Here is a 27,842-nt window from a genome sequence, read left to right as displayed (position 1 = left end):
CCCCCTTGAAGTCTTCTTCTTCTTCTTTTTTTTTTTTTGGCTTTTTAGGGCTGCACCTGTGGCATATGGAGGTTGATTCAGGCTAGGAGTTGAATTGGAGGCTAGGAGTTGAATGGAGCTGCAGCTGCCAGCCTACACCATAGCCATAGCAACGCCGGATCCTTAACCCACTGAGTGAGGCCAGGGATTGAACCCACATCCTCATGGATACTAGTTGGGTTCATTACCCCTGAGCCAGGACGGGAACTCTTGAACTGTTCTTAATATGCAGTGTGTCTCAACAGGTTCCCCTGAATCTCCACCCACCCTAGGAGGAGAGCTCCAAAATTATCTCCATCTTCCAGTGGGGCCCATGGGCTCAGAGAGGGAGCAAGACCCCCCATGGGTGGCCCAGCAGAAACATGGCAGAGTAGAGGCCCCTGCTCCAAACTCCATGGAATGCTTTTGGTCTCGGGTCCTAGAACCTTCCCTCCCCTTTCTTGGCAACAGTTCCCCAAAGCTGGAGCACCCATGGGGCCTAGGTGAATTCACACGGGACTTATGGGTCCCCACCAACTCACACTTCAGCTCCTCCTTAGCCAGCCCTTACCTCTGGCAAGGGAGGGGGACCATGGGGCTCAGGTCTGGGCCCAGAGAGCCTGAGACCTCAGGAGCATCTTGAGTCCTTCCCAGGAAGCTGGATGGATGGAGCTCCCTGTCTTGTGGGCAGCAGTGGCAGGCCCTATGCCTTTCTTGGGCCGGGTGTGTGTATGCTGGGGGAGGAAGAATGTGGGAGAAGCACTGCCGACCACTCCCCCCAGGAGTTTATAGTCAGGCTGGGAGGGCTGGGCCCCCTTGTCATCACCAGAGAGGGAAGAGAGTCAGAGTCAGATGGAGAGGGTGGACCATGCTGCTGGCCATGAAGGAGGATGAGGCCACAAGCCAAGGAATGCGGGCAGCTTCTAGAAGCTGGGAAAAAGCCCCTGACCCACGAAGAAACGCAGCCCTCCTGCACCTGGGCTCTGGGCTTCTGACCCCCACCCCTTAAGAGAATAAATTTGTGTTAATTCACTCAATTTGTGGTTATTTGTTGCAGCAGCAATAGGAAACCAATATGGAGCTCTTCGCCCAGATCTTAGCCAGCTCTGCTGTTCCAGGAAAGGAAAGATGCAAGGGGCAAGTGATTAAGGGGCAGGGCTGGGAGCTTCGTGAGGCCACAGGGTCACACAGGAGCCTTGTCTGGGACTTTCCATCTGTAGTTTCTCCAGGAAACAAAACTAGTCCATTTGACTGCCAAGCCTGGGGGGGATGGGTGTGGGCTGCAGGGCGAGGGGAGAAACAGGAGAAGGTTTCGAAGGGACTGGGGGACCCCTCTGGGCTACTGTCTGCCACTGCCTCTCTTCACCAGGAACCTCAGCGCCCAGGGTCACAAACCCAGCCTGGAGAGCCGTCCCCGGGCACCGCTTCTCCCTCTGCTGAGCTGTCCTGTGAGTCTCTGCACAAGTCCCTCCCCCTCTCTGAGCCTCAGTTTCCTCTTCTGTAAACTGCAGAGAGTAGGTAGAGTTTACTATAGGGCCGACTGGATGCCCTGTGTGTGAAGAGCTCAGCCCAGGGCCAGGCGCACAGGTGCCTCCCCGCGTGTGTCCAGGTGGGCAGGCATGTGTACAGGTACCTGGGAACGTGTGTGCAGGATGCGTGTGCCGGAATCTGTGTTCCATCTTCAGCCTGGATGAGCATTCTGAAATTCACCTTTGACCTGTCACTCCCCTGCTCACAGCCCTCTATTGCCCCAGGGAGATGTTCACATCGTTACCATGGCCTCTGGGACCCAGCACCGTCCAGCACCTGCAGCCTCTCAGCCTCCCCAGCTCCCCAGCTTGCTCTGCCTGCCGCCTCTCCATCCCTTAAGTGGGTCATGTTCCCCTGGGCGTCCAGGCCTTCTCCATGCTGTTCCCTCTGTCTGGGACACTTTTCCCTTTTCCTCCTCACTGACCAGCTCCTACTCAGTCTTTGGGTCTTGAGAAGGCTGCTTCCTCCAGGTAGCCTTCCCTGACTGCCACCCCCCCAGAACGATTACCCCTCCTTTGACCTCCAGGCACCTCCCTCCCATGTGCTCCCCGGGTCTCAGCATGAAGCACATGGCACAGTAATTGCTTGTGAGCCTCTTTCTTCCTTCTGAGGACCTGTCCTGAAGGCAGGAACCTAGAATGCCTTGTCCTCCCCTGTCACCAGTGCCCGGCACGGGGGCTAGTGCAGAACAAGTGCTCAGAACTTTGTTGAATGAATGAATGAATGAATGCTGGGTGCATGGGCCAGGAGGCTTCATCGCACGCCTGTGCACATGCGTGCTTGCTCAAAGCAGGAGGGGTGTGCAGCAGGTGTGTTCCTGCAGTTAGTGATGGGGAACAGCGGGAGGGGCCAAGACTGCGCCCTGGAGGGGGGCTGGAGCGGGAGGGGGCAGAGCCCTCGCACCCCACGTTGGTCCCCTCGCCCCTGCACAGACCGTGGACTGGTGGAGGTTGCTTTGCTGTTGGAGGGGAAGAGAGCGTGGAAAGTGGGAGAAGAAAGGCGAAAACCCCTGCAGCCTTCAGCGCTGACACGCATCCCAGGCCTTCCTCCTCCCTGACCTCCCCGTGACCTCCATCCCCAGGCCTGGGCTCCGCCACCAAATGGGGGAGGGACAGAGACCTCCCAGTATCTCCAGGGGACGCCAAGCCAAGCGGTACTTCTCCTGGCAGCGCCCCCCTGCCGCCCCGATCCCTGCACCATCCGTCCCCCGAGCTCTGGCCTGGGGAGGACCTGACGGAGGAGGGGGCAGTGAGGGTGCTCCGGCCTCTTAACCCAGACAGCTTGCCTGGTCCCGCACTCGTCCCTGGGTGAGGGCAGGTCGCATCACCTCTCTGACCCTTAATCGTGCCTTCTGTGAAACGGTACCACAGCAGTCCCCTGCAGCCGGTAGCGGTTAAGGAGACCACGTTCACAGAAGGCTCGACACTGTGTCTGGTATAATCCTGTATCATCGCCATCCCCTCCGTCCTCCCTGAGACCATCCTGCACTGGGAACCGCGCCGCTCTGGCCCCAGCGCACCCCCGGTGCAGTGGGACCGGACTGTCTGCCTCATATTTATGTTCCCAGCCTCCTGCATAGCGTCCGGCGCCTAGTAGGTGCTTCCAATTTGTTAAATGGATGAACCAGCAGCCTCACTTGGGGGGAAGGCCTCATTCCAGGCCTCAGTTTCTTCCCGGGTCAGACTCTGTCTACAAAGAATCTCCAAAGTCCCACCAGTTTGAAATTAGGACTGGTTATTATTGTTGCCGCTATCCTGAGTCTCGAGCCTTTTTTGGTTTTGTTTTTAGTATTCAGGCCAGCTGGTATAGCCCAGTCCTCTCACCTGGATGTGCTGCCGACCTGTGGCTTCTCTGCCTGCTTCTGAGCTGGCATGGGGCGGGGGGGGGGGTCTCAAAACACAAATGTGACCCAGAGACTCTGCAAGAGTCTGTGATGTGGCTCACAGGGCCTCACAGCCCAGCCCTGGGGAGCCTCTCCAGCCTCATCTGAAGCCTCCCCCAGCTCCCTCTACAGGCCTTCTCTCTGCCGCTTCTCCGTGTATCCCTCCCTGTACGGGCCCTTTGAACAACACATGCTGTTCCCTCAAGCTGCCATGCTGTTCCCTCCCTCTTTAGCTGGGTTACTCCCGCTCAGTCTTCAGATCTCCACTCTAGGGCCCCTCCCTAACCTCAGACTGGGTCCAATCACCCCATTATTGACGGCCTCTCCCTCTGTGTCGCTCCCTCCTTACACCTGTGGTGATCAGAAAGTTCCAGCTGCTTGAGGATAACTGAGTGTGTCTGCCCCACCAGACCATGCGCTCTTGGAGGTGGGGCCTGGCCTGGCTCCCCCTTCCGGTGCTACGATACAGAACACAGCGAAGAGCCTGGCACCAGGGAGGTGCTTGATAGAGGTGGCCATGGCTGGCATCCCCTCCCCCTAGAGTGGGCCTTGAGGGTCCCTGCAGGGCACACGTGGGAATGAACGTGGGCTGGGTGGAGGTTCGGCATGTCCTTTGGGGATTGGAGCACCCACAGTGGGAGGATTGGGGCAACAGTGAAGGGGGGGTGCCTCTGGGGGCATGTGCCCATTCCCTGCCCTCTGCCCACTTCATAACCCGTTCTCAGAGAAGGCCCTGTGTAGTAGCCACGACCTTTTGGTATTAATCCTATTCTTTGATTTTTGGCTTCCGTTGGAGAGAGCTGAGTCTCTTTGGAATGAATCCCAGCTCCACCACTCGTTGCTGTGCATCCTGAGGCAGACCCCCTACCCCTCTCTGGGCCTTGGCTCCACATATAGAAAATGGAGACAATACTAGTCCATGCTGCAGGGGGTTGGAGTCAGTGAGATCCTCTCTGCACACCGCTCTGCTCACCCCGGGCAACGGGGACACAGGGAGTGATGGGGTGGGGTCTTCAGGGGGTGCCCCTAAAGCCATGCCACCAAAGCCACTCTGTGGCTGGTCTGCAGTAGGCTTTAGGAAAGGTGCTGGTGAGAGCCTCACAGTGGCTGCCAGACAGGTGAGCATGGAGCTGAGTGTGTGTGTGTGTGTGTGTGTGTGTGTGTGTATGTGTGTGAGTGTGTGTGTGTTAAAGCTGAGAGGGAAGACTTCAGAGGAAAGGAGGCTGGGAATAAGCTGGCAAAGCTCAGTGCCGCAGCAGCAGCAGCAGCAGCAGCAGCAGCAGCAGCAGCGGAGCCAGAGGCCCAGAGGCGGGGAGCTGGAGGGAGCCTCTCAAGGCCAGTGCAGTCAAAGCTGAAGAGGGAGGGGGGCTGGATGGAGGGAAGGGCTCCCCAGAACTGGGAGAGGAGGCCAGGGGGTCTGCAGACTCACTCAGGCAAGCATCCCCAGTGTGGAGGGCTTGCCCTCTGCTGCCCAGAGACCCCTGTTTGCAGTTGGGCTCTGCTGCTCATTAGCTCTGGGACCCTGGGTGAGTCCGTTCCCTCTCAAAACCTCCATTTCTTTGGTTGCAAAACGGGGACAACACGATATACCTGCATCTCGGTTTCCCAAGGTTGCCAGAACAAAATGCCACAGACCGAGCGGCTGAAACAGTAGAAACTGGTTTTCTCCCAGTTCTGGAGCCTGGAAATCCAAGATGAAGGGGTCGGCAGAGTTGGATTCTTCGGAGGCCTCCCTTCTTGGCTTGTAAGACAGCCGTCTTCCTGCCGTGTCTCCGTGTGGTCCTTCCTCTGTGCGTGTCCGGGTCCTAATTTCCTCTTCTTGGACACTGGTCCTATTGGAGTAGGGCCCACCCGATGACCTTATTTTAACTTAATTATCTCCTTAAAGACCCTCTGTCCAAATATAGACACATCTAAGGTATGGAGGTTCGGCTTCCACGCACAGATCGGGGGGTGGGGGGCAGGGACCTTAAGTCAGCTCTGATACCTGTTTGTCTGGGTTCCCTGAAAGCAAGCTGAAATAAAGGCTGAGGCCCCCATAGTTTCTTGGGAGTAAAGGTGCAGGGGCAAGAGTGAGGGGGTGATGGAGAGGGAAGCGTGAAACAGGAATGAAAGAGCCAAAACAAACGTTCCCAAGTTCACCGTTACCACTGGGCGCGCAGGACCCGGGGTTGTCAGAGATTCCTTATAAAGTGCATCTCGGGACCATCCGCCCAGGGGAAGGCACCCCAGAGCCCCGCCTCTCTTGGATCAAGGCTTGGCCTGAGGGTGATCTCCTGTGACTGCTGAGTAGCTTGGGTGGGTGTTGGGGGCGGGGAGGTCAGGAGGGATGTCCCACATGGGGCATCAGAGAAGTTGCAGGGCAGGAAATGAGATGCAACTCAGAGTGAGGTACTGTGGGCTTGCAGCTGCCTGACCAGACCCTGTAGGGGCTATTTGTTCACAGCTGGGCCTGGATTAAGAGGGCATGAAAGCCAGGGAGTTCCCCTGTGGCACAGTGAGTTAAGGATCAGGCATTGTCATCACAGTGGCTCAAGTTGCTGCTTCGGCGCAGGTTTGCTCCCTGGCACAGGAATTTCCACATGCCCTGAGTGAGGCAAAAAAAGGGAGGCGGGGGTAGTTCCCATTGTGGCTCAGTGGTAACAAACCTGACTAGTATCCGTGAGGATGTGGGTTCGATCCCTAGCCTCGCGCAGTGGGTTAAGGATCCAGAGTTGCCGTGAGCTGTGGTGTAAGTTGTAGAGGTGGCTTGGATCTGGCATTGCTGTGGCTGTGGTGTAGGCCGGCAGCTGCAGCTCCGACTTGCCCCCTAGCTTGGGAACTTCCATATGCTGAGGGTGCGGCCCTAAAAAAACAAAAACAAACAAACAAAAAACATGGAAGAAAGAAAGGAAGGACAGAGACAAAGCCAGGAGGCTTGAAGTAGTGCTGGGGAGGTGTTTAGCCCAGGCCTCCTCCGCTGCGCCAGGTCCATGAGAGTCCCTCTCAAGGAGCTGACCATCCACAGTCCCTGCAAAGACGTGACATAAGCCTGTTACTGAGGCAAAACTATTGTCCCCGCAGCTGCATTTGGGTAAATGACCCACCTCCAACCAGCAACTCCTTCCTTGGCCTGCCGGTCCGGGCACCAGGACTCCGTACCGGTCAGATGGCTGTCGTGGCTTTGAGGTCAGAGGGACCCATTCTGTGCCCGGTGGAGCCCCCACCACTTCCTGTCCCCTCCCTTCAGCTCCCCTTCCCCACTCTCCAGTCCCAGGTAACCAGGACCTTTCGTCAGACAAAATCTAAGGATGCCAGGAGAAGTACAGAGCCACCAGTGAGGCACAGGCAGTGATGGAGGTGGCACTGATCCTAGTTCCACAGCTTGTTCCTGGACCCTGTGTCCTCGTGCTTGGGGACGAAGCACCTTTGATGGCTGTGGGTTCTGGGCACAGGATGTCCTGTGGGCTGGCTGCCCCGGCGTTCCGCCAGGCCCATTGCTCCAGGGTCAGAGCAGTGGCTTGTGGGTCCACTGTGCTCTTCCCCCGCCCTAGAGTGTGGCCCTTGGTCCAAGGCCCCGGTGGACAGGATCCCACGACTCCAGTTCAAGAATTTCCATAAGACGGAGTTCCTGTCATGGCTCAGTGGTTAATGAATCTGACTAGCATCCATGAGGACACAGGTTTGATCCCTGGCCTCGCTCAATGGGTTAAGGATCCGGTGTTGCTGTGAGCTGTGGTGTAGGTCAAAGATTTGGCTTGGATCCTGTGTTGCTGTGGCTGTGGCGTGGCTGGCAGCTATAGCTCTGATTGGACCCGTAGCCTGGAAACCTCCATATGCTGCTGGTGCGGCCCTAAAAAGCAAAAAAAAAAAAAAAAAAAAAAAAGAATTCCGTAAGGCCTTGGGTGTAGTTGTGCTATGCTGTTCTGTCAGGTGGCCCAGCACCATCGCTGGGCTGGAATACGTGGCAGGGTCTGGGGCACCTAAGAGGGGCCCCTCGCCTCCTCAAAGGGCTCAGTGGGTGGGTCCAGCCCAGGCCCTGGCCTGCTGGGCTCCTACTGAACTGCAATGTGCCCATCTGACAGACGGGGAACCCGAGGCTCGGTGCACACGAAAGCGCAGGGCTAGTGGGCAGCGGCTGGCCTGGGGACCCAGGCCTCACAAAGCCTATGCTCTTGGCTGCGAGGGGGGGCGAATACACGTGTCTCGAAGAAAGGAGGCCTGGTCTCCACCTGGGCTGCCTCGGGGAAGGGCGTGGAGGCCGAAGCCCTGGATGGCCGCTCAGGACAGCAGCCAGCGCTGGGTGTGGGCAGAGAGGCAGTGGCTCGGCTGACCCACAGAGGCCTTTCTGCGAGGACTGGCAGCCAAAGCCACCAAGTGAGGGACAGGATGAGGGGCCTCTGAGTCTCCTTCACCCTCACCCCGTGGCCTGGTTTCTGCCCAGGATCCTCAAAGCCTTCCTGATAGGCAGTCTTCCTCTCAGGCTTGGGACAGGCAGTGGCGGCTCTGGGGACAGGGACAGCCTTCTGGCTGTGGGACCTCGGCTGAGTGCTGCTCCCAGTGTCCTCCTCTTACCTCAGGGGAACTGGGGGGCTGAAGGAGATGCTGCGAGACAGGCCCTCAACATGGTTCTCGTTAATCCAGCCAAGGCCCAGAGGGGCCACCCAGTGGGCCTGAGTCCTGTCTTGACACCCAACCCAGTGCTCCTTCGACCACTCCTCAGGTATGGGGGGCATGGGAAGAGGGAGAGGGTGGGAGAGGTGAGGACCTAATGTCCACTTCCCTCCATGGTGCCTCGCACATAGTGGGTGCTTACCAAGTGTTTGTTGAATGACTGACTGAATGTCCGGGTGGGTGGGTGGGTGGATGGACAGACAAACAGGTAGGTGCGGCTTAGCTCCGTTTGTTCCAAACCCCAGCACCCCCTTGCAGCCCCTCCCTCCCTCCTCTGCTAACCTCAGTTGGTTTGTAAGTCTCCCGCTTCCATTTCTGCCGAGTCACTGCTCTCCACCCCATGACAGGGCTGGTTGGGCCAGGAATCCAGGAAGGAGACAGAACCTCAGAACTTCACCACTAGTTCCATTTTCGAGATGAGGAAACTGAGGCAGGGGGAGGGTCCTGAGGTTTGCTGGGCGGCAGAACGCCCCACCTCCCCAGCAGCCTTGGGCCCCTGCCCCTGCCTGGCTCACCCCCCACCTTGGGGGAGGCTTAGGACTCCTCTGGCCCCTTTGGGTAGCTGGGATGGGGTGGGGGGAGTCTGGTTAGCAGGTTGGGTTCCCGAGGCACTCCCAGTCCCTCCCAGAGATGCTCTGACACAACCCGTGTCATTCCAGGGTAGCTCCAGCTGGCCTCTGAGAGGCACCCAGGGCTCCCAGGCCCCCACCCTACTCTCTCCCTTCCGTGAGTCCCTCCTCTCTTCCTCTCTGGCCCCTCTCACCCTTCTTCAGGGTCTGGAGCCAGGGCCCAGGAGCCCACTTTGACTCCCACAGGTACTGTGGCCTTGAGCTGGCCCTGCCTCTCTGAGCCTCAGTGGCCCAGCTGGGGCGGCCAGCTACCTGAGTCCCTTCCGACCTTGACCATCGCGGCTCTGTCCTCCCTTCTCTCCCTCCTCTCTACCCCCCTCCAGGCCCCGCTGTGCCCTCCCCACCCCCCCCTCTTGCCTTCGCCCTCCTCTGCTCCCCCTCCTCGGAGAATGCCAGGTCTGCAGCTTTCCCTGACCTTGAGCAGACCGCAGGTTGGGAGCCCGCAGTCAGAGCTCTGCAGAGGGGCCTCTGGCTATGAAGCCCTGCTCGGGTAGTCCTGGGGGGCTGCCCTGCCCTTGCACACACACCCCCCTCCACCCCACAGGCCCTCCTTAACTTTTCTCATCTTCCCACTAGTTACTTCGCTTACATATTATCTAGTGTCCATCCTTTCTTTAGAAGGTCCGTTCCGCTAGGGCAGGGATTTTTTGTTTGCTGCCATCACTGCTGTGTCCCCCACGCCCAGAACAGTGCCTGGCGCACAGGAGATGCTCAGTGAGTAATCGCGGGATGAAGGTGCCCTGAACTCTCGAATGACAACGGCCATTTATGGAGCGCCTCTATGGGCCACGCCCCTCTGCCCCCCCATCCTCAGGGCTGTCCCACTCAGATCCCCGTCCGATCCCGTGACTATGCCAGGCCCCTCTAGGGAGATAGGGAAACCGAGGCTCCGAGAGGAAGAGCCCAAAGGGAAGAGTCCAAGGTCACGCAGTGGCAACTGGTGGAAACCGGATTCGAACCCCACGTTCCGCCAGGCCCCGCGCTCTCGGCCCGCCCTCCCTCCCAGGGCGGTTGGGGGGTTGGCAGGGCGTCGGGGGTCGGACTCGTGAAAGCCAAGGGGGCGGGGTCAGTCCAGCCCCCAGGCCTGCGGCCACGCCCCTCCGTGCGGACCCGCGCGACCGAGGCGCTCCGGCTGCCCCGGCTTCCCCGGAAGCCTCCTTCCCAAACCCGAGTCAGTCCGGGAAGCGGCCCGCGCCCCCACCCCCAGCCCGAGGCGGAGCTTCGCCCGCGCCCACCGGGAGCCGGGGAGGGAGAGAAAAATGAGTTTTCCTGCCGCCCGGTGGCGGTGTCAATTGATCGGGCGCGGGCGGGGGCCGCGCGCCGGGCTGGGGGCCTCGCTCGCAGCTGCCGGCGCACAATTATCGGGAAAAAACTGGGGCGGCTGCTGCGGTGAAATTAGTTATCGATCCCTCGGCGGGGCCGCGGGGCCGCGCTCGGCGCTGACGGCTGCAGACCCGGGCCGGGCCCGCGGGGCGGGGAAGAGGGGGTGGGCGGTGGGGGCGGGGGCGAGCCCTCCCCCTCCCCTCTTCCCCCATCCACCCCGCGCCCTTCCGGTAGCTCTGCTGTCTCCTCTTGCCTTCGTCCCCGACCCAAGACCGACCGCGCGGATGGGCGCCCCGCCCACTACCCCCTTCCCCAGTTCGACCCCCACCCCCCGGCGCGGACCGCCAGGGCATTGGGCACAGGGACCCGGGGCGGGGGCAGGTGCCGAGAACGCCCCCACTATGGGCTCTTCCCCCCCCCCGCCCCTGGAGCTGGCTGGAGGAAGGACAAACCCCTTGCCCCAGGAGATCGGGGGTCTGGAGCCCAACTGCCTGTGCGAGACCTGAGCCTCAGTGTCCTCCCCTATAAGCCGGGAAGTTTGATAAAATGGGAAGCTTCGTGAGGAACGCCTGGGCTTGTCGCCCAGAAGGAAGCGTGTTAGGGGTTTATTTCACGTTTATACCACCAATTCTAGGAGATGTGTCATATCCCCGTTTTATAGATGAATAAACTGAGCTCAGAAAAGAGGGTCCTTTTCCACCCCATATGGCCACCGAGTGGCCCCCATGACATTAGTGGGTGCTGACACATCCCAGGCTTGGGGAGGTGGTCAGGGAGGAAGCAGGGTCAGTCGGAGCCCCCAGGCCTACCTGGCTCAGGGCAGCTGGGCTCTGCAGCCTCCAGGGAGGCAGCAAAGGGTTGGCAGGGAATGGGTGTGGGTGGCCTCTCCTTTGCCAATACTAGGTTAGTGGGGCGGGGATCTAAGCCCTAATCCTGTCCCACCACTCACCAGCATGTGACTTTGGGCAGGCCCCTGTCCCCATCCCAGGCTTACCAAAGGGGTTTGGACCTTGTGTCCCCCAGGGAGGGGTCGGCAGGGTCTGGTCGTGAAGGCTTGGGAGTGTGATTAGTCCCAGTGAAGGGGCGCACGGAGGGCTTTGAGCAGGTAGATGGCAGGGTCACGTCTGCCCCTCCACCTGGAAGCCTGGTGTGCAGAATCCTGCATGGGAATCCTGGCTCCATTCTTGATCCGAGTCTCAGTTTTCTCCCCTGTAAAATGGAATAATGACGACTACTGTAGGGACTGTGGACTTTGGATTGGAAAGGCCCTGCCTTCAAGATTTCCCTTAGAGCCATAGGACCTTGGGTGGTATCAAAAAGCGGCTCAGTAGAAGGGGCAGGGTGGCATAGAAACTTGGGGTCTCCGTGCTCCCTCTCCCAAGATGTCCTTGCTCCCCACCTGGGGCTCCAAAGGTGTCTCCCTGATGGGGCAGGTGGTCAGTCCACCAGCCACAGGAGCCCTGGCCCAGGCCTGATGCTGAAGAGAGGCAGGCCAAATGCTGGAGCCAGAGGGCTCTTCCTGCCTCTTCTCCCTGTGGGTTGCAAGGACCCTGGGTAAGGTGAGATGAGGATGGAGTCAACTTGGGCAAAGGAGTCCTGTGCTAAGGAGACAGTAGTGCCCCCTCACTGGCTGGAGGGCAACCAGAAACCTATATGGAGGGGCAGGCCAGCCTGTAGGGGGCTGGGGCTGCCTTATGAGCTGTAAAGACTGACCCTCATCCTGCTTCTGGGGAACAGATATGTTCTGTTTCTTGCTTTGGTCGCCGCTTAGTTATACATTTGGGTTCACTTTGTGAAAATTCTTACAGCTGAACCCCTGGCACGTCCCTGCGTGTGGATGGATGCTGCCCTTGAATAAATTCCATTGCTCTTCCTCTGAGCTTCTGGTGGCTCATGGCAACAGCCTGTGAGGCAGGGACCAGCATCCCATTTGGCAGAAGGCAAGCGTGAGGCCCCCGGAGAATTAAATCTCATTGTAGAACCTGCCAGTGGATCCACAGGGAGCTCTGAAGAGTCCACCTGGCCAGCCAGTTCCAGGATTCCTGGGACCATAGATTTGTTCAGACTAGCAAGGTCGCTGAGAGAGGAAACAGTAGCACACAAGCATCCAGACCATCTGGTCATCTCTGCTCAGAAAACTGAGGCCCAGAGAAAGCCAGTACCCTGGCCAGGTGCCCCCACACTGAGATAGAGCCAAGACTTGAAATTAGACCTGCCCCGCTAGCCTCAAGGTCATGCGTTTTTTGTGACAGCCTCCACCGCCCCCCCCCCATCAGACATCTCACCTGCCATCAGGACCCCTGAGGGTGAGCAGAGGAGTGTGAATGCCGAAGGAGGGGGAGAAGAAGTTGAGGAGGAACCATCCTAGACTTCCCTGGTGGCCTGCTGGCTAAGGAGCTGGCGTTGTCACTGCTGTGGCTCAGGTTGCTCCTGTGACTTGGATTTGATCCCTGGCCTGGGAACTTGTGCATGCTATTATCACTGTGGCCAAAAAGAAAGGAGTAACCAGGGAGTTCCTGTCATGGCGCAGTGGTTAAAGAATCCGACTAGGAACCATGAGGTTGTGGGTTCGATCCCTGGCCTTGCTCAGTGGGTTAAGGATCCGGTGTTGCTGTGAGCTGTGGTGTATGTCACAGGCACGGCTAGGATCCCGCATGGCTGTGGCTCTGGTGTAGGCCAGTGGCTACAGCTCCGATTAGACTCCTAGCTTGGGAACCTCCGTATGCTGCAAGAGCGGCCCTAGAAATGGCAAAAAGACAAAAAAAGAAAAAAAAAGAGTAACCAATCTTTTTTTTTAGGACTGCATCTGCGGCATGTGGAGGTTCCCAGGCTAGGGACTGAATCGGAGCTGTAGCCTCTAGTCTACACCACAGCCACAGCAACGCCAGATCCGAGCCACATCTTCAACCCACACCACAGCTCACCAAAGCTCCAAGAGTAACCATCCTGAATGCCCCCTTCCTCAGCCACCAGGCCATCTGGCCTCTGAGCTTTTGCCCAAGTTGTCTCCCGATATTCTTCCCTACACCCTCTGGGCTCCAGGCCCTGAGCTGGGCATCAGGGAAGCAGCCATGAGCCGGGGGGCCCCAGTCCCTGCCCTCGTGGCACTTGCGGTATAGCGTGAATGGGCATCCGCAGGGATGTGCGTATTTGCACACGCAACTTTGCGTGTATTTGTGCATCGTGTGCATGGGCCTGGCCGTGCATGTGCATGTGTGTACTACTGAGTCTGCATGAACATATGTGTAAGTGTGAGTAGGTCCATATATGCATGGATAACTGTGTGTACACGCATGTGTACATTTATGTCACTGTACATCATTGCGCGTATTTGTATGTGCGTCTTGCATGTGCCTGTGTACACCTGTTTGTACTTAGTTTTCAGGGCACATTTGTGTGTCTGCAAATGCTTAATAAGCATGGGGAATGGGCTGCGCAGAGCTGCAGGAATGGGTATGAATGGCCGTGTGCACCTGGACACCTGCTATATATTTGCACTCTGGGTGCATAAACTGTGCACACTGGCATGCGTGGGTATGCAGGTGTCAGTACTCACCTTCGTGGTTTCACACCTTTGGTGTGTTTGCCTGTGGACAGATGTAATTCCTCCACCTGCATACGTGTCAGTGTAGGCAGCTGCTCGCCAGTGCATGCTCGGTCCTGTGTCTGTTTGTCTTCATGCACGTTCTGAGCACACACACAGTGCCCTGGGTCAGAAAGCATCAGAAAGGAAGTTGCCGCTAGAGGACAGAGGACAGAGGGACCAGGACGGGGCTTGGCCACTGCTTCCCTGGTAGAAGATGCGAAAGACGGAGGTAGAAGCTGGCCAGGACTGCCAGCTGCCCCCTGCGCCCACCTGGGGTCCAGGGAAACGGCCTCCTCCCTGCACCCCTGGGGCCTCTAGGGCTGGCAGGGGCAGGAGACAGCAGGTGGCCTTGCCCAGCAGGCTGAGGCCTCCCCCGGGCCCCTTGCCAAGGGAGGCTCTCCGGAGCCCCTAAGCACAGAAAGGCAGGCCACCACCTGCCACGTCCCTGCTTGGGCTTCTCACACCTGCATCCGGCTTGTCAGCTTCAAGCATCAGGCTCCGGTGGTTGGTTGTGGGGCCTGGCTCCTCTTGACTTTTTCTCCATCCTACAGTCCTGGCATTGAGGCCTGGGTGGGGGCTGGGCCAGGGCTCTCCTCGCAGGCGGCTGGAGCCTCCTGTGAAGACAAGAAGCGCAGGTACATCCTTCCTCGAGCAGCCGGCCTGGGTGATTTGATGGAGGCTGGTGTGCGGTCCTCCCCTTGCCCCTGGTGTAATGCTTCGTGCTCAGAAGACATTGGAGCCTCCCACAGTCCTCCTCTCCTGGCTCTGGCACCACCAGGAGCCCCTGGCCAACATGCTGGCCTCTTCCTTTCTCTATCCTGTTGTTTCTGGAGACCTTGGCTGGGCCCCTGCACCGTGGTCCACTCTGACCTGGTCCTCGCTTGCACAGCCACGCCTCTGAGATCAGAAACTCAAACTCTCTATCTAGCCCTCACTCTTCTGAGCATATTTTATGCTTGCCACCCTCCTCCATCCCTCCCAGGACATCTCCCACTTTCTTGACAATATCCTAAGACAGTCCGACCCGAGGGCCAGGCCAGCCCATCAGCCTTTGCCTCTGAGTGACAACATGGCCACTGCAGACCAGTCTCTCACCAGGGCTGCTCTACCCAGACACCGTGCTTCTCTCTGCACATCCCCGCTCAGGCTCTCCCTGTGGCTCTCCTGGCTCTGCCTCTTGATTCACTGATGGTGTGTGTGGGGGGGTCTGCCCCTGGCCTTCGGCTCTCTCTGGCAGTGTCCCCAAGCCCATGACCCCTGGACTTCTCTCTCCAGTACATTGCCTTCTGAATGCTAGACCCATCATGTTTTCTGCCTTTGACACCCCCGTCTGTGTCCCTAAAGCCCGCCTACCCACCCTAATCCCACCCTACGTGCCCCCCCTCCAGCCCTCCCCCTCAGAGAATGGTACCCAGAAGCCAGGATGTCAGGTGTGCCTGCTCCTTCTCTCTCATCCTCCATATCCAGTCAGTCACCAAGCATCTGTGCTTGGGGTTTGTGGAGCTTCTTGGATACAAGTTTTATTAACTTTGGAAAAATTTCACCCACTATTCCTTCCAGTATTTTTTCCTGTTTCCCTTCCCCCTTTCCTTCAGGTCTCCAATTATTCATATGTTACATTGCTTGGAATTACCCTGCAGCTGACTGGCACTTTCCATTTAAAAAAAAAAAAAATTCTTTCTTCCCTATATTTCTTTTTGGATAGTTTTTATTGTTACGTTTTCATGTTCATTAACTTTTCTTCTGTCTTGTCTAATCTGCCACAAATTCCATTCCGTGCATTTTTCATTTGTTTGTTTTTGACTGCACCCGAGGCATGCAGAAGTTCCTCGGTCGGGGATCTAACTGCAGTGACAATACTGGATCCTTAACCCACCGAGCCACATGGGAACTCCCATTCAGTTTCATGTTTCACCGCTGTTTCATGTTTTTATTTTTTAATCTCAGACATTGTAACATTCAATTCTTAAAAGTTAGTTTGGATTTGTTTATATTTTCATGTCTCTTACATTTTGAAACTATGGAATACAGTCATACAAATGGTTTTAGAATCTTCTCTGCTAACTTTAACATCTGTGTCACTTCTGGGTCAGTTTTAATTGATCGATTATTCTTTTCTTCGTGGGTTGTGTTTCCCTGCTTCTTTACATGCCTGGTAATTTTTAGTGGATGCCTGGCATTGTGATTTTTGGATATTTTGTATTCTTATAAATCTTGTTGAGCTTTATTCTGGGAAGCAGTTAAATTACTTGGGAACCAATTGATCCTTTTGGGTCTTGCTTTATGATTTATTAGGTGGGTTGTTAGCAATGCTCAGCTCAGGGATAATTATTCCCCACCTCTGAGACAAGACCTTCCTAAGTGCTCTACCCGCTTCCCTGTGAATTATGAGTTTTCCAGTCTGGCTGGTGGGAACAGGCACTATTCCCAGCCTCGTATGAGCATCAGACACAGTTCCCTCTAATCATTTCAGTTGGTTGTTTCTTGAAAACCACTGTTTCATTTTTTTTTTCCCCTGAATTTTTTTAATTGTTTCAAGTGGAAGAGGACATCTGGCCTCTGTTACTCCATCTTGGCCAAAATCAGAAGTCAGTTACCACGTCTTGAGAGTTCTCAGTGTGGCTCAGTGGGTGAAGAACCCAACCAGTATCCATGAGGATGTGAGTTCGATCCCTGGCCTCGCTCAGTGGGTTAAAGGATCCGGTGTTGCTGTGAGCTGGGGTGTAGGTCACAGATGCGGCTCACATCCCACGTTGCCAGGCTGTGATGTAGGCCAGCCACTGTAGCTCTGATTGGACCCCTACCCCAGGAATTTCCATATGCTAAAGATGCAGCCCTAAAAAAGAAAATAAAAGGAGAAAAAAGAAAAAAAAAGAAGTCAGTTACACCAAGTCTTAATGTTTCTACTTCATAGTAACTCTTGAATCTGTCTGCTTCTCTCCCGTACCCACCTATTACCTCTTGCCCTGGCGGGTGACACCCATAGCCTCCCAGGCTGTCTCTGCTTCACTCAGTCATTTCATGCCGCAGCAGCAGCCCGAACCATCTTTCCAGACTGCAGTCTGACCATGCCTCGCCCTAGATGAAATCCTTTTACTCCTCATTGTCTTAGAGTTGATTTCAAACTCCTATTTGTGGCTCCTCAGGTCTTGATGCAGCCAACCAAACGGAACTGCGTGTAACTCTCCAAGGGGTTATCCTTGCTCTGTGGGGCCATTGCTCATGCTGTTACTCCTGCCAGGAGCTCCCGCCTGCCCTCTCCTCCTCTTTTCCTCCTCACCTGTTCCAGGAAGGCTGCTCACCCCTCCCTGTTGTGACCCTGCCCTTGAGCACCAATTGCCCTGGACTGTAGCCACCTAGGGTGGCTGTGTCCCCTGTGTTGGGCCTCCCTGAGGGCAAGAGCCTGGCCCCTCGTGCTGATTCCTGCCTAACTTATCCACTCAATGAATGAATGAATGAATGATGAGAAGAGAAGAATGGACAATAGGGAAGGCTGCCACGATGGGAGCGGAGGCCAGAACTATGGCTCGGAGACCGTGTCCTCCTCCCAGCCCTCCCCAGCTTGCTGTGTGATTTCAGGCCCTCTTTGCACACGATGCTGCGGCCTCTGAGGTCTCTTCTGCATCCGTCACAACAGTCACCCATTTCCACGGCATCGTGGGATGAGTCCCTGTCATGCTCAACACATCTTCCTTGTTTGGCTGACGGGGACACCGAGGCCCAGCGGTGGGGGAGAGCTGGACCTTCCAGGTGGCTCAGTGCATCCGTGGCAGAGCCCAGCTTGAGGCCCATGTGCCAGCTCAGTTCTGCAATGTTGGGCTTTGGTAAGGAGTGTGAAAAAAAAGGGAGTCCCCACTCTGGGTATCCTGGGGGGTGGCCTCTGGGTGTCTGGGGCACTCCGGGCAGGGATCAGGGTTTCTGTGTGCCTGGCCCTTCCCCGGGATTCAGAGCCCACCCATAGAGGAGAGGAGGAAAAGGGCCACTCTGAAGCGGTCACACATCCAACTAGGGGAGGACGTGGGGGGAGGCTCAAGGTCAGCCTGAGGTCAGCACCTGCCCAGCTGAATTATTCATTAACCAGGCAAGTCCAGGCACTGAGCTAATGACCAGCACAAGGCTGGGGAGGGGGTAAATTCTCCCCTGGGCCTGACCTACGAGGGCAGGGAGGTCTGTGAGGGAGCAGCGGGTGGAAAGGCGCTTCACTCACTCATTTGTTCATTCTTTCATTCATTCACCGCTTCTCCTCTGTCCCTGTCCGTGAGCAGAACCTTGGCGGCCCAGCTTCTGGGGGGACAGAGTGGTCAGTACAGTGGCAGGGGTAGCACAAGGGTCTGGGGAGTGCGGAGGAGACCCCCCCAAGGCCAGCTTGGTGGAGGCGAGAAGCTCCTTGGAGAGGGTGAGGCCCCCAAGGGGACCTGCAGGTCTCATGTGGCGAGACCACATCTGCTGGTTTGTGAGCTGGTGGGGGGCGGGGGCTATTGGGCCCTCAGCATCCCCCTGCCCTGCTCGACTTGTGTAAGTAAATCCCTGCTGACAGCCATGGCGCCACCAAGCCCACTGCTATCTTTGCCTTCCTTTCACCAGGAGACTAACTTAGGGATTTCCTCCAAGGATCAGGCCAGCTCCTGGGCCCAGGCAGGCAGTACTCCCGGAGGACAGATGGACAGACAGGGAAGGGCCCAGGGGGGTGGAGGTGCAGGCGAGGAGGGAGGCAGGGAAGCCTCCCTTGGAGTCCAGTGTGTGCACAGCTGAGGAGCAGGTCCCGTCCCAGGGGAGGCTCTGTGGATGGAGCGGCTCGGGGGGCCATCTGGCACCAGGGGGTGACAGCCTGGGCTTGGGGGAGTCCTGGTGTTAGGGCTGGGGTGCAGATGGGGACTGAACTGGGGGTGAAGGGGTTCAGCAGTGGGAGGGCAGGAAGGGCAGAGGGAGGGGCTGCGGGTGGGGCAAGAGTCTTCTGGGAGCTGCTCAGGCTTTCCAGAGGACACTGGGGGGGGGGTCCATTGTGGGGACTGGCCTGGGAGCTGGGGGAGTGGGGGTCGGTGCCTGTGCAGTGCTTGTGTGTCATTATGTGCGTGTGTCACTGTGTGTGTGTGTTGCTGGTTCCCCCTTCTCGTGCCTACTGGATAGATGGCTCCCTTCTGAGCGTCTTTTCGTGGTTCAAGTCTCACCAGGTCCCCGTCTGGCATTTCCCACCATCCCCAGAGGAGCTGGAAGGCAGAGGCGCCTGGAGCCACACTGTGGCCCCGACCCCCTCACTTATTTGCTGAGATTGAAAAGCACTTTTGTCTGCGACCTACACCACAGCTCACAGCAACCCTGGATCCCTAACCCACTGAGCGAGGCCAGGGATCGAACCCGCATCCTCATGGATACTAGTCAGGTTTTAACCCACTGAGATGCAACGGGAACTCCAAAGATGGCTCCTCTTGTTGAAACTAAACAAACCCTACTGGGGACAGCTCAAAGCCCCTGTCTCAGCCTGTGGGGGTTGGAAAACCAGAATCCTGGTGCTGGGGACACACACACACACACACACACACACACACCCCTCAGTGGGGGGGGACATCAGGGGGCATGTTCCCCCCAAGCTGGCCTTGGCACCCCACCACTTCAGCCTTGGCCTCTTTGGGCAGCCTGGACCATCAAGGGATGCCTCCAAAGCCGCCTCCTCCTGGGCCCCCAGCCTGTGGGGCTGCATCTCACTGGCCCAACATCGGAGCCCAGAGGTGGGGAGGGACCGCTGGGGCTGGAGGTGGGCTTCCGGCGCTGGGCCAGGAGGATGGGGGTGGGGGATGGGGGGTGGGGGGTGGGGGATGGGGGGGAATGTAGGGATGCGGGGGCAGGGGAGCTGGGACAGAAATCCCAGCCCGGGCAGGGGCAGGCCTCAGCCGGGCCCCTTTCCCCTCCCAACAAAGGCCCAGCCGGGAGGAGAGGGCGTGTTTGTTCAACTCGGGCTGGGCGGGTGGGGCTGGGGGGGCAGGAAGCAGAATTTCAAAGCGGCCTCACCCTTTGTTACCCCTTCCCGGCCCCACCCCCTACGCCCCAGGCCGCATTCCAGAACCTCAGGGGGTCCGGCCCCGGGAGAAATCCGCTTAACTGGAGGCTCGGGTTACAGGCCAGGCACTCCGGAGGAGCCGGGCCCTTCCTGGCCTGACACCCAGCGAACGTTCCGGAAGATTGGTCTCCAGGTCCACCCCCACCCCGACCTGGGGTCCACCCCCTTCCCAGGTCCTCGAGAGAGAGGAGCAGGGAGGGGCGAGTCGGACCCGCATCTCATTCATGGGGCGGCGGCGGGCGACCCTGGGCTCCAGTGGGTTTTTTTCTCGGTAGGGTGTGACCTCAGGCAAAGCCTGCAGGGTGACTCCTGATTTGGACAAGGTGGATTGGGGTGAGGAGGAGTCTTTTTTTGCAAACTGGCACACAGTACCTTCCTTTGGGTACGTTTCTGGAGCTGCGTTCCGTCCGCGGCTCCGCGATTTCTTATCCTCGTGTCCTGGTGTGTTGCCAACACGAGCAAGAATCCGAACTTCCCATCCCTCGGGAACGTTCCCGTCGTGCTCCACCCGAACGGATCTGTGAGTCCCAACTCCATCATCACTGTCGCGGGTCCCCTTTCACACAAGAGGTGTCAGGGGACATCTTTTATGCCCGGGTTTTTCACTCAGCATATTTTGGGGAGCCTCCCAGTTCACTGGCGCATCCATACCTGTCTTTTTTTTATGGTTGGATTGAATATCACTATTTATCCTTTGTCTGTCAGTGGCCCTTCGGTTTCTAGACTCTGATGAGTGACGCTGTCCTGAATGTCCTGTACCTGTCTTTGTGTGGAGGGGCGCACCTGCTGTGATGCTCTTGGTTATCCTGTGATTCTGGACTAGGAGCAGGCAGAGACACAGGGCCTTTGCATGTGCTGTGTCCTCTGCTTGGCCACCCTGCTCCCTGTCTTTCGCAGAAAGGCCCTCCCTGACCTCCTGGTGTAAGGATGTCCCCAGCCCTTCACACTAGATTCCCATTCTTGGCCTTGTTGTCTTTGTGGCCCGTTTTATGATTTTCAGCCGTCTCATCCTTGAACTTGTTGCTTGGGTGTCAGGCCCTACCCAAAGGTTCCTTCTCTCTGAAGGCAGCCGCTTCTGCCTCGTGTACCCCAGTGCCCAGCACAGGACCTAGTGCAGGGTGGTGGCCCATTGAATACCTGTAGGTGCATTTGTAGGCACAGGGAGGGGGCGATCCTGCTGGGCTCAGACATACACCCCCTTGGGGAGGCTTCCTACAACCATGGCCCCTGTCCCAGGAGGACGGCGGAGGAGGGGTGGGAGCCGAGGAGGGGTGGCAGACTATGGCTACATCTATACCTTCTTACCTTCTGGCTAATGGTTTGCCAACATTAGCAAACCCTTCAAGGAGAGGAGAGGGTGGAGGCAGAGTCCAGCCTCACGCCCATCCCTGTCTCAACCTGAGCGGCTCAGCGATCATCTGTTTTATAAATGCAGGGCTAGGACTGTCTCCCTGCGAAAATGGGAGGTTTGGAAAGGATGGCTGTAGGCCGTGGGGAGCCATGGAGGGTTTAAGGGGGAGAGTGATTGGAGGTGGCTGTTGTGGTCTATGCCCGCAGGTCGGAAAGAAGAATGTTCTGGCATGGCGTGGTGTGGAGAAAGAGGAGTTTATGGAGATAAGAGACGCTGCTGGTGCTGTGGGATGACTTCCTGATGAACAGAGAGAGCCCACCCTGGGTGCTTGGTGGTGTCTGTTTTTATAGCCCGGGGAGAGAGAGGTTTCAGGATACACCTGCTGACCTGCTGGTTGGTTGAGGAAGGAGGAGTCTTATGGTACAGTTGCTGGTTCTTGGGGGCATATAAGGCCCTATGGCGGGGGTGGGGGGAGAGGAGTGGGCCACATACCTTTCCTAGTAGGGGACAGGAAGGAGGGGCTGAGTCGCTCAAGGTGGGGGAAGGGGCTTTATAATAAGACAGGTGGGGCGATGAGAAGGATCTGGTAATTCTTGTCTTGGCCAGAAGCTTTGTGTTCTAGCTCCTCGAAGGGGCCTTGAAGCCCAGCATAGTCAGCAGTGGCCATCTATCCCAGGCCAGTAGAAGGGCTGGCCCTGATGGTTTTGCCGTCAGCCTTCCACCGGCTGGGAAACTGCCCCGCTCATTTGCCTGGTTGCTGTAGATCCGGGAGCAGAGTAGGGGAAAGACCCCAAAATTATCAGGGCTGGGTGGGTTCAGCGAGTAAAAGCAGCAGATTGAGGAGTTCCCACTGTGTGCAGTGCAGATCGGCAGTCGAAAGTTTGATCCCCGGCCCGGCACAGGGTGTTTGTTAAAAAGGATGGCGCGTTGCCACAGCTGTGACGTAGCTTGCCGCTGAGGCTCGGATCTGGATTCCTGGTCCAGGAAAAAAAAAAAAAAAAAAAAAAAAAAAAAGCGGCCGATTGAGGTAACCCAGTGGGGAGCAGCGGACCTGCTTTGAACTGGGCAGTCGTTCATGTTCCCACAAAAGACATCTGGACACTGTACCTTCCGACAGGACGCAGGAACCCTGCTCCTGAGGGATGGACCCAGGGCTGGTCAACCAGCTGCTTAGTGGCCAGGATGGGTGAGAAGCAGGTGTCCCGACTCCAAGGCTGCCCTCACACTGCCCTTCCCCCAACCCATCCCTTCCAGCCTGGCTGTGGCTTCTCCCTCCCCAGGCTCCTCCTCTGTTTACCCGCTGGCAGGCCGCCCAGGGTGGTGCCACGGGAGAGGCAGGGAGGGTATGGAGGTTCTCTGCCTGCATTCCTGTGTGGCATTTAGGGGGCTGGCCTGCTTCCGCAGGGCGAGGGGGCCGGATGGAACTTGCCCCAGCCCCCGTCTCACTGCCAAGCTCCCGGGGGTACAGAAGCATCAGTGACATCGCAGGCACATTCACGTGCTTACTGGGCCATCAGCATGTGCCAGGAGTCACGTGGGGACCTGTGCTGCTTAGGATGGGACCTGGCCTGCCCTAGGGGCTCACAGCCCCAGAGGAAGCCACAGTCCAGAGGGGAGGCGGGTGCAGGCTGGCCCAGGCCGGGACTAGCCTCGGCATGGCGTTGGGGCAGGGCTCCTGGGAGGGCTGGTGAGTTCCACAGGGCTGGGTCCTCAGGGCCCCAAAGAGGCTGCCATGAGCCGACATCAGTTCTGGTCAGTGTTCTCCTCGATAGATCAAGCCCAGGTCCCCTTTCTGTTCCCGTGCGCATCAGCCATGTGGGCAGAGAAGGGGGAAGGGGAGGAACAGCCGGTTTAAAGCGCAGAGTCCCTGGCCCATCACCCAATGCTTCCCGTTTGGACGGTTTGTGGATAAAACCCAGTCATCCGCTTCTTCCTAAGCACCCCGTCTTTTTTCCAAGGGCAGTCGTAACTCCTGACCTTGAGCTGGGTGGCTTCGTCCTCTCACAGTTCTGGAGGCTTACGTCCAAACGGAGTCTCCCTGGGCTAAAGGCAGGTGGTGGCAGGGCTGGCTCCTTCTGGGGCTCCAGGGGAGAGTCTCTTTCTTGCCACTTGAAGCTTCTGGTGGCTGCTGGCCTTCCTTGGCTTGCGGCTGCATCCCTCCCGTCTCTGCCTCTGTCTTCAGAGCACGTCTCCTCCTCTGTCAGATCTCCTGCTGCCTTCCTCTTCCAAGGACACTTGTGAATTTAGGGCCTGTCCACACGATCCGGGGTCACTTCCTCATCTCAGGATCCTTCCTTTCATCACATTTGCAGCGTCCCGTCGGCCGTGTAAGGGACCATTCACAGGTTCCAGGGATCATAACCTGGTGCCTTTGGGGGCCATTCTTCGGCCGATCCCCCATCCCCCTAGTGATTACAAAGTAAAAGGACCAGATATTCTGAGAAGCCCCGTTCTTGTTTATTTAACTGATGGCCGCTCACTCGGTGACCTCTGAACTCACGAGAAATAGGGCACCGTTCAGCTCTCATTTATCAAACCTTCAACGAGCAAACACTCCAGACCCCCCCCCCCCCCCCTCTCCACCTGGGGTCAAGCAGGTGGCCTCCACTGTTCCCTGAGGATTAAGCTCTGGCTGAAGAAGGGACAGCACCAACCAGGGAGGTGGCCCCAGCTCTGGGCTGCCTGTTGACGTGTTGTCCCAGCGTGCCTATTGCATATGACAGCCCGAGTCGGGATGCCTGATACCTGCAGCTAGAAGCATCCTCACGCGTGTGGAAGAGGCAGCCAGTGGTGCTGCGGGCCTGCCCTGTGTGCCCTGAGGCCGCTCAGATCCAGGCTCAGCCCCTCTTCCTCCTCAGCTCCCCCTCCCCCATCTGCCATTCCCCAGGCACCCCTTCTGTCCCCCCTCCCTTTGCTCGAGCCCTCTGGTTCTCTGTCCTGCAGTGTCAGCTCACATGGTGCCTCCTGCATCCCGCTTTCCCAACCTCCCCAGGGAAGGAGCCCCGCCTCGAGGCTCACTGACACAACAGAGCCTTTGCTGCGGCCGGGGAGCTGGCTAAGGCCTTTCCAACATGATCAACTATGAAGGAAGTGTTGTTATCACTCCCATTTTACAGATGAGCAGGTGGAGGCCGAACAGCAGACCCGAGGTCTGCCTGGCTCCAAGTTCACACTGGAAATTAACCACCAACCTTGAGGGTCCTCTTTCTCCAGGCTCAGAATTTAATTCCCCATCCTTGGGGAATTTTTTTTTTTTTTTAATGGCCGCACCCACAGCATATGGAAGCTCCTGGGCCAGGGACAGAATCTGAGCCACGGCTGCGACCTACGCCACAGCTGCAGCTGCAGCAACACTGGAACTTTTTTTTTTTTTTAATAATAATGGTTTTTATTTTTTCCATTATAGCTGATTCACAAACACTGGAACTTTTAACCTACTGTGCCGAGCTGGGGATCGAACCCGCACCTCCATAGTGACCCAAGCCACTGCAGTCAGATTCTTAACCCAGTGCACCACAGTGGGACCTCCTTCATGGGGATTCTTTGCCCCTCATCTCCTGCACTCACCCCGGGGACATGATGAACTGTAAAAAGTAAGTTCTCGTTGAGGATGGGGGTGAGGGTGGGGGGGGGGAGCTCCCCAACCCTGCAGTGACCAAAATCTCTTCCTGGCCACCTCTTGATGGGCAAACCTGCAAACAGCAGAACCACAGCTGCGTGTGGAGAGATACACAAAGGCCAGGTGCTTGGAGAGGCAAGTGAGGAGGGGGCCTCAGACCACAGACCTTTTAGCCAAAGGTAGAGGCTTCCACTCGTAGCAACAAAAAATCCTGTCTAATTTCCGCCAGGGTATAGACACCACATCTATAGCGACATTTCGTTCAATCTGGCATCAGCTACGATCCCACTGAGCGCTTTCTGGGAGCAGAGACCTCTGCTGAACGCTGTGCCCTTGACTCGCTGGACTGCAGCTTTGTGAGAGAGAGGGGGAGCCTGACTTCCAGAGACGGTAGGTGAATTGCCCAAGATCATGGTGCTGGGAGAGGCAGAGGCAGAATTAGCACTCAGGCCTTCTGGTCCCGACTAGAGCACTTGGCACTGTACACTGCCACCCACGGCTGCCCCAGCCTCAGTAAGGAGGTGGGGGACAGGAGGAGAAGGGGGTGTGGGGAGAAGTCCTGGATGCCAGGGCCTGCTCTGCCTAGTCCCAGAGAGGTGACCCCAGGCCAGAAGGGTTTTCACATTTCTGAAATGGCCTTGGTTTACTCATCTGTCAAATGGGCACAGTAGTGGTGTCATCTCCCAAAGTAGTTGTAGGAATGGCAGAACCTGTTTGTGGCCTGTGCCCTCTGCCTGGGAAGTTCCTCTTGGCTCTTCAGGGGACCACCTTCTTCTCATTCTTTCCGTCTCAGCTCGAATGCCCCTCCTCAAGGAAGCCCTCCCTGACCATCCCTGCCTAGAGTAGCGACCCCTCACCTGCTGCCTTGCCCACTGCTGGCTGTCACTCTTGTTACCTTGCTTTTCATCCCCAGCCCTAGTCATTGGCTATGTCATTCATTTATCATCTGTCTTCTCTTCTCTAGCAGACTGGGAGCTCCATGAGGGCAAGCGCCCCCCCCCCCCCGCCCCGCCGCCCCAGTGGTGTATCCCCAGGGTGCCTGGCAAGCAGAGGGGCTCCATAGATGCTTGTTGAAGTGGCAAATAATAAATGATGCATGGGATAAGAGATGACATCATGTAAAAAGCTTAGTCCAGCGCCTGCTACAGAGCAGCTGCTCAGTGAATCCCAGCAAATGTTCTTACTACAAAACAAACACGGACTCACATTTTGAGCCTGTCTACACAGAACACAGTGACCTTTGGATGGGTCGCTCTCCTCGCCTTACTACTTGCAAGAGAGCATAGGGTGGGGTCATCGCCCCTCCCTGCCTGGAGCAGGGCTTTAAGCACTGTTTCTGGTGGTTGTGGGAACAGGACCGGAAGGGCTGCAGTGGCTCCTCGCGCCAAGCTGGGGGTGGGCAGGCTGGGATGCAGGCTGAGTAGGTGCTCAGGGGACCTTTGAAGTCCTGAGACACCCTGGTCCCCATCCCAGCGGGGGCTCATCCATCCTTCTGCCCAATCTCTCCCCAGTTCCTACCCAGCGCCTCCAAGGACATTTCTTTATAGTTTGTCTAATGTCAGGGTCCTGGGCTAGAGGTCAAGGCTATTCTCTCCAGGACTTAGCACATACAGTAGGTCTCAATAAATATTTGTTGAATAGATTAATTAAGACGCATGGGAAGCATCTCTGGGGCTGTGGTTTTTAACCTTTTCTGAATTACTGTTTTGAAAAATCCACATCTTTGGACCCCCACGCCCACTCTCGCCTCGCGGTGCACTCCAAGTGGGACATAGAACTTCCTAGATTTCACGGGTCCCTCCACCCCAAGGTCATGCATAAAGCTCAGCTTAAGATCTTCGTCTCTGGAGGCGGGGGCCGGTCCTGAGATCCCAGGGAGACGATGGGGAAGATGTTAGCCAGAGGCACTGCGGCGCCCAACCTCCCCGGCGGGCGCAGTGGGCTGGCGGAGATCGGGGAGGGGGGGCAGTGAGCCGCTTTTTTTGGACTTTCTGCTGTCCAGGAGAAGGAGAGCAAGCGAGTACCAGGCAATCTGGCAGGAGGGGGAGAGTGCGGAAAACACGCGGCCGGGAGGAGACGGAAAAGAGAGGAGAGGACGGGAGAATCGGGGAGGAGAGGGGGCGTGATGGAGAGGCTCAGCCCCGCGGAGCCGGGAGGGGGAACAAAGAGCCGGCGCGCAGCGGGCGAGGCGCGGAGGCGCCGGGAGGGAGCGGGCCGAGGCCGGCCGGCCGCCCGGGCTGTCTGATTTTCTGTCAGCCGCCGCTGATTAACGGGCCGCCTTCCAGCTCCGAGCGCGCCGCGCCGCGTTCCTGGCAACGGGGCGCGCAGCTTCCTGGCGGAGGCGGGGCCTGCTGAAAGGTTACATTTGCACAAAGTGCCTCGGCGCGGCGGCCCGGAGGGGCTGCGGGGGGCGGGGGACGGCGCGGGGCGGCGGGCGAGCCGGGCGGGGAGAGGGAAAAGGCTGCGGCGGGCGGCGCTGCCTGGGTAATGGAAACATTCCTCTGGGGGCCGCGCAGGAAAATATCAGGTTACGCGCCGGCGGCACACACAGCTTCTCCGAGGGGCGCGGGGATCGGCTCCCCGGTGCGCCCTGCGCTCTAGCCCGAGCGCCCCCCAACCTGCGCATCCCAGCTGGTGCGCTCTAGCCTGTGCGCCTGAGCGTGCGCCCCAGCCTGTGCGCCCCAGCCTGTGCGCCCAGCCGTGCTCTCTGGGGCGTCGCGTTGCCGTCTAAAGTCCTTCTCTGCCTCCGAAGGCAGGTGAAACAGCCTCAATTTTCCAAGTCTTTTTTTTTTTTTTTTTTTTGTCTTTTTGTCGGGCCGCACCTGAGGCATATGGAGGTTCCCAGGCTAGGGGGTCTAATCAGAGCTGTAGCCGCTGGCCTACGCCACAGCAACTTGGGATCTGAGCTGTGTCTGGGACCTACACCACAGCTCACAGCAACGCCAGATCTTAAACCCACTGAGCAGGCCAGGGATGGAACCCACAACCTCATGGTTCCTAGTCGGATTCGTTAACCACTGAGCCACAATGGGAACTCCGATTTTCCAAATCTTGATGTCCCGGCCTCCCTGCTGGCTGTCCCCCTCTCCGCCAGAAGGCTGATGGATGGCTGGGGCCAGGCCCTGAAGTGAGGGCTGACCGGATCTGTTGCGTTTGCAGTGACTTGGAAAGGGGTCTGGCCACTTGCATCCACCTT

At 57.6% G+C, this 27,842-nt stretch overlaps 2 long non-coding RNA genes across 3 annotated transcripts; one reads left to right on the top strand and one right to left on the bottom strand.

Moving 5' to 3' along the window:
* LOC110256396 lies at window positions 1-9,719 on the bottom strand. Its single transcript, XR_002337843.1, has 3 exons — window positions 9,302-9,719; window positions 8,366-8,508; window positions 1-56 (listed from the first exon to the last, which is right to left on the bottom strand). It is a non-coding gene; the product is annotated as an uncharacterized LOC110256396 (long non-coding RNA).
* On the top strand, window positions 7,309-26,609 carry LOC110256398. Of its 2 annotated transcripts, XR_002337846.1 has the most exons (4): window positions 7,309-8,132; window positions 24,434-24,620; window positions 24,876-25,036; window positions 25,614-26,604. It is a non-coding gene; the product is annotated as an uncharacterized LOC110256398 (long non-coding RNA). The 2 variants fall into 2 exon arrangements; XR_002337845.1 differs by having other exon boundaries at window positions 24,876-26,609.

Source organism: Sus scrofa, chromosome 1 (assembly GCF_000003025.6).
Source record: "Sus scrofa isolate TJ Tabasco breed Duroc chromosome 1, Sscrofa11.1, whole genome shotgun sequence".
NCBI lineage: Eukaryota > Metazoa > Chordata > Mammalia > Artiodactyla > Suidae > Sus > Sus scrofa.
Note: the sequence above shows the minus strand (reverse complement) of the source record. Positions and strands in the feature narration are given on the sequence as shown.